The sequence below is a fragment of the Triticum dicoccoides genome, chromosome 6A, assembly GCF_002162155.2.
Source record: "Triticum dicoccoides isolate Atlit2015 ecotype Zavitan chromosome 6A, WEW_v2.0, whole genome shotgun sequence".
Taxonomy (NCBI): domain Eukaryota; kingdom Viridiplantae; phylum Streptophyta; class Magnoliopsida; order Poales; family Poaceae; genus Triticum; species Triticum dicoccoides.
In genome coordinates this window covers 625,213,726-625,220,259 of record NC_041390.1, presented here as the reverse complement: position 1 = coordinate 625,220,259, position 6,534 = coordinate 625,213,726, and positions in this window count along the sequence as shown.

Here is a 6,534-nt window from a genome sequence, read left to right as displayed (position 1 = left end):
ACGGGTGGAGGGGTCGGGTGGAGGGGTCGGGTGGAGGGGGCGGCCGGGGCGACGGGTGGAGGGGGACTTGGGTGGAAGGGGGCGGATGGCAGCAGCGGGTGGAGGGTGTGGACGGAGGCGCGGCGGGTCGGGATCCGGTGGCGGCGGCGGCGCGGGTGGGGGTCGGGGTCGGGCGGCGGCGCGGCGTGGGTCGGAGTGGTTTGAGGAGGGGCAGTTGAACGAGTGGCCACGGTGTGGCTCGAGTGGATAAGGGTGGATCTATGCCGACGGCATGGCCGTCGGCATAGGAGTGGTCCCACCTGACAGCGAGAGGGCCATCGAGTGGATAAGGGTGGCTCTATGCCGACGGCCAGGCCGTCAGCATAGATAGGAGGTCTGTGCCGACGGCTATGCCGTAGGCATAGATGGCAACTACTTTTTTTTTTGAAAAAATAGTCCCACCTCGCCGAGGGAAAAGCAATTTGACATGTTTAAATAGTTCACTAATCCATACGTTATAAGCTCCGGTATTCATTAGACTTATATGAAGAAAATGGATAGTTGTTGTGAACTTTTCAGTGCTCGGGCACCGGGCGTGCCCGGGCAGCTGGCCCGGTGCCCGAGCACTAAAAGGTTCACAGCAATTGTACATTTTCAATGATGAATACCGGAGTTTTTAATCAATTCAATTATTACATTTTTAGATTCTTAGTTTACCGTCTGTATGGGACCCGGTACCCGACACCTGGAGGGGGGAAACGGACGCGTCGGGTCTACACGGAGGGGATCTTGCTGTGGGTCTGGCCCGGATGTTGCTCCAAAGTGTTCCTATGGGCTAACCTACCACAACTGGGTCGATAGGTCCACTGCTCAAAGCCCGTCCGTGCAAAGTCAAAGGGCTAGATCCCGTGGTCAAACGCTACAGGGTTAGGCAGGACGGGGCCCCTGGGGGGGGGGGTAGCAATGCCACCCGAGAGTCGCACTGGGCCCTCATACATGCGGGGTGGTGTGGTGGCATGTCCGAAGAGGCGGCACGCGTCTCCGGGGGGTGCCCCCCTCACGAACGGCGATGACACGGTAGTAGACGTTCTGCGGTAATGATGCGGCGTGAATATTATTAAATACTCGGAGCGCGATAAAATCATGAGTTTTTTACATGACGCGGGCACATGTGCTGTTGGACTGATGGTAATTTTTCATAATTGTTCGTGATGGAGTAGTATCTGAACAATTCCCTCTATGTGGATTCCTCTTCACGTGTCTACCACTGTGGCAGGCGGCCTCCGGGGGCTATCATGCCGCCAAATCTTGCGTAGGCGGCCTCTCACAAGTCTGGAAGTGTTGTGGCGGGTGCAAACGCCCAGCACGCGTCTCCGGGGTGTGCCCCCCCTCACGGACGTCGCCGCCGCCGGCACCTGGAGTGGGGAAACGGACGCGTCGGGTCTACACGGAGGAGATCTTGCTGTGGGTCTGGCCTGGATGTTGCTCCAAAGTGTTCCTATGGGCTTACCTACCACAACCGGGTGGATAGGTCCACTGCTCAAAGCCCGTCCGTGCAAAGTCAAAGGGCTAGAGGATCTGTGGTCAAACGCTACAGGGTTAGGCGGGACGGGGGCCCTGGGGGTAGCAATGCCACCCGAGAGTCGCACCGGGCCCCGATACATGCGGGGTGGTGTGGTGGCATGTCCGAAGAGGCGGCACGTATCTCCAGGGGGTACCCCCCTCACGAACGGCGATGACACGGTAGTAGACATTCTGCGGTAACGATGCGGCGTGAATATTATTAAATACTCGGAGCGCGATAAAATCATGAGTTTTTTACACGACACGGGCACATGTGCTGTAGGACTGATGGTAATTTTTCATAATTGTTCGTGATGGAGTAGTATCTGAACAATTCCCTCTATGGGGATTGCTCTTCGCGTGTCTACGACTGTGGCAGACGGCCTCTGGGGGCTAGCATGCCGCCAAATCTTGCGTAGGCAGCCTCTCACAAGTCCGGAAATGTTGTGGCGGGTGCAAACGCCCGGCACGCATCTCTGGGGTGTGCCCCCCCTCACGGACGGCGCCGCCGCCGGCACCTGGAGGGGGGAAACGGACGCGTCAGGTCTACACGAAGGGGATCTTGCTGTGGGTCTGGCCCGGATGTTGCTCCAGAGTGTTCCTATGGGCTGACCTACCACAACCGGGTGGATAGGTCCACTGCTCAAAGCCCGTCCGTGCAAAGTCAAAGGGGTAGATCCCATGGTCAAACGCTACAGGGTTAGGCGGGACGGGGGCCCTAGGGGGTAGCAATGCCACCCAAGCGTCGCACCGGCCCCCCATACATGCGGGGTGGTGTGGTGGCATGTCCGAAGAGGCGGCACGCGTCTCCGGGGGGTGCCCACCTCACGAAAGGCGATGACACGGTAGTAGACGTTCTGCGGTAACGATGCGGCGTGAATATTATTAAATACTCGGAGCGCGATAAAATCATGAGTTTTTTACACGACGCGGGCACATGTGCTGTAGGACTGATGGTAATTTTTCATAATTGTTCGTGATGGAGTAGTATCTGAACAATTCCCTCTATGCGGATTCCTCTTCGCGTCTCTACGACTGTGGCCGGCGGCCTCCGGGGGCTAGCATGCCGCCAAATCTTGCATAGGCGGCCTCTCACAAGTCTGCAAGTGTTGTGGCGGGTGCAAACGCCCGACACGCGTCTCCAGGGTGTGCCCCCCTCACGGACGGCGCCGCCGCCGGCACTTGGAGGGGGGGGGGGAACGGACGCGTCGGGTCTACACAGAGGGGATCTTGCTGTGGGTCTGGCCCGGATGTTGCTCCAAAGTGTTCCTATGGGCTGACCTAACACAACCGGGTGGATAGGTCCATTGCTCAAAGCCCGTCCGTGCAAAGTCAAAGGGCTAGATCCCGTGGTCAAACGCTATAGGGTTAGGCGGGACGGGGGGCCTGGGGGGGTAGCAATGCCACCTAAGCATCGCACCGGGACCCCATACATGCGGGGTGGTGTGGTGGCATGTCCGAAGAGGCGGCACGCGTCTCCGGGGGGTGCCCCCGCTCACGAACGGCGATGACACGGTAGTGGACGTTCTGTGGTAACGATGCGGCGTGAATATTATTAAATACTCGGAGTGCAATAAAATCATGAGTTTTTTACACGATGCGGGCACATGTGCTGTAGGACCGATGGTAATTTTTCATAATTGTTCGTGATGGAGTAGTATCAGAACAATTCCCTCTATGCGGATTGCTCTTCGCGTGTCTACGACTGTGGCCGGCGGCCTCCGGGGCTAGCATGCCGCCAAATCTTGCGTAGGCGGCCTCTCACAAGTCTGGAAGTGTTGTGGCGGGTGCAAATGCCCGGCACGCGTCTCCGGGGTGTGCCCCCCCTCACGGACGGCGGCACCGCCGGCACCTGGAGGGGGGAAACGGACGCGTCGGGTCTACACGAAGGGGATCTTGCTGTGCGTCTGGCCCGGATGTTACTCCAAAGTGTTCCTATGGGCTGACCTACCACAACCGGGTGGATAGGTACACTGCTCAAAGCCCATATTTGCAAAGTCAAAGGGGTAGATCCCGTGGTCAAACACTACAGGTTAGGCGGGACGGGGGCCCTGGGGGGTAGCAATGCCACCCGAGCGTCGCACCGGGCCCCATACATGCGGGATGGTGTGGTGGCATGTCCGAAGAGGCGGCACGCGTCTCCGAGGGGTGCCCCCCTCATGAACGGCGATGACACGGTAGTAGACGTTCTGCGGTAACGATGCGGCGTGAATATTATTAAATACTCGGAGCGCGATAAAATCATGAGTTTTTTACACGACGCGGGCACATGTGCTGTAGGACTGATGGTAATTTTTCATAATTGTTCGTGATGGAGTAGTATCTGAACAATTCCCTCTATGCGGATTGCTCTTCGCGTGTCTACGACTGTGGCCGGCGGCCTCTGGGGGCTAGCATGCCGCCAAATCTTGCGTAGGCGGCATCTCACAAGTCTGGAAGTGTTGTGGCAGGTGCAAACGCCCGGCACGCGTCTCCGGGGTGTGCCCCCCTCACGGACGGCGCCGCCGCCGACACCTGGAGGGGGGGAACGGGCGTGTCGGGTCTTCACGGAGGGGATCTTGCTATGGGCCTGGCCCGGATGTTGCTCCAAAGTGTTCCTATGGGCTGACCTACCACAACCGGGTGGATAGGTCCACTGCTCAAAGCCCGTCCGTGCAAAGTCAAAGGGCTAGATCCCATGGTCAAACGCTACAGTGTTAGGCGGGATGGGGGCCCTAGGGGGTAGCAATGCCACCCGAGCGTCGCACCGGACCCCCATACATGCGGGGTGGTGTGGTGGCATGTCCGAAGAGGCGGCACGCGTCTCCGGGGGGTGCCCACCTCACGAAAGGCGATGACACGGTAGTAGACGTTCTGCGGTAACGATGCGGCGTGAATATTATTAAATACTCGGAGCGCGATAAAATCATGAGTTTTTTACATGACGCGGGCACATGTGCTGCAGGACTGATGGTAATTTTTCATAATTGTTCGCGATGGAGTAGTATCTGAACAATTCCCTCTATGCGGATTCCTCTTCGCGTGTCTACGACTGTGGCCGGCGGCCTCCGGGGGCTAGCATGCCGCCAAATCTTGCATAGGCGGCCTCTCACAAGTCTGCAAGTGTTGTGGCGGGTGCAAACGCCCGACACGCGTCTCCATGGTGTGCCCCCCTCACGGACGGCGCCGCCGCCGGCACCTGGAGGGGGGGGGGGAACGGACGCGTCGGGTCTACACGGAGGGGATCTTGCTGTGGGTCTGGCCCGGATGTTGCTCCAAAGTGTTCCTATGGGCTGACCTAACACAACCGGGTGGATAGGTCCACTGCTCAAAGCCCGTCCATGCAAAGTCAAAGGGCTAGATCCCGTGGTCAAACGCTATAGGGTTAGGCGGGACGGGGGGCCTGGGGGGGTAGCAATGCCACCTGAGCATCGCACCGGGCCCCCATACATGCGGGGTGGTGTGGTGGCATCTCCGAAGAGGCGGCACGCGTCTCCGGGGGGTGCCCTCCCTCACGAACGGCGATGACACGGTAGTAGACGTTCTGTGGTAACGATGCGGCGTGAATATTATTAAATACTCGGAGTGCGATAAAATCATGACTTTTTTACACGACGCGGGCACATGTGCTGTAGGACCGATGGTAATTTTTCATAATTGTTCGTGATGGAGTAGTATCTGAACAATTCCCTCTATGCGGATTGCTCTTCGCGTGTCTACGACTGTGGCCGGCGGCCTCCGGAGCTAGCATGCCGCCAAATCTTGCGTAGGCGGCCTCTCACAAGTCTGGAAGTGTTGTGGCGGGTGCAAATGCCCGGCACGCGTTTCCGGGGTGTGCCCCCCCTCACGGATGACGGCACCGCCGGCACCTGGAGGGGGGAAACGGACGCGTCGGGTCTACACGAAGGGGATCTTGCTGTGGGTCTGGCCCGGATGTTGCTCCAAAGTGTTCCTATGGGCTGACCTACCACAACCGGGTGGATAGGTACACTGCTCAAAGCCCGTATTTGCAAAGTCAAAGGGGTAGATCCCGTGGTCAAACACTACAGGGTTAGGCGGGACAGGGGCCCTGGGGGGGTAGCAATGCCACCCGAGCGTCGCACCGGGCCCCATACATGCGGGATGGTGTGGTGGCATGTCCGAAGAGGTGGCACGCGTCTCCGGGGGGTGCCCCCCTCACGAACGGCGATGACACGGTAGTAGACGTTCTGCGGTAACGATGCGGCGTGAATATTATTAAATACTCGGAGCGCGATAAAATCATGAGTTTTTTACACGACGCGGGCACATGTGCTGTAGGACTGATGGTAATTTTTCATAATTGTTCGTGATGGAGTAGTACCTGAACAATTCCCTCTATGCGGATTGCTCTTCGCGTGTCTACGACTGTGGCCGGCGGCCTCCGGGGGCTAGCATGCCGCCAAATCTTGCGTAGGCGGCCTCTCACAAGTCTCGAAGTGTTGTGGCAGGTGCAAACGCCCGGCACGCGTCTCCGGGGTGTGCCCCCCTCACGGACGATGCCGCCGCCGACACCTGGAGGGGGGGAACGGGCGTGTCGGGTCTTCACGGAGGGGATCTTGCTATGGGCCTGGCCCGGATGTTCCTCCAAAGTGTTCCTATGGGCTGACCTACCACAACCGGGTGGATAGGTCCACTGCTCAAAGCCCGTCCGTGCAAAGTCAAAGGGCTAGATCCCATGGTCAAACGCTACAGGGTTAGGCGGGACGGGGGCCCTAGGGGGTAGCAATGCCACCCGAGCGTCGCACCGGCCCCCCATACATGCGGGGTGGTGTGGTGGCATGTCCGAAGAGGCGGCACGCGTCTCCGGGGGGTGCCCACCTCACGAACGGCGATGACACGGTAGTAGACGTTCTGCGGTAACGATGCGGCGTGAATATTATTAAATACTCGGAGTGCGATAAAATCATGAGTTTTTTACACGACGCGGGCACATGTGCTGGAGGACCGATGGTAATTTTTCATAATTGTTCGTGATGGAGTAGTATCTGAACA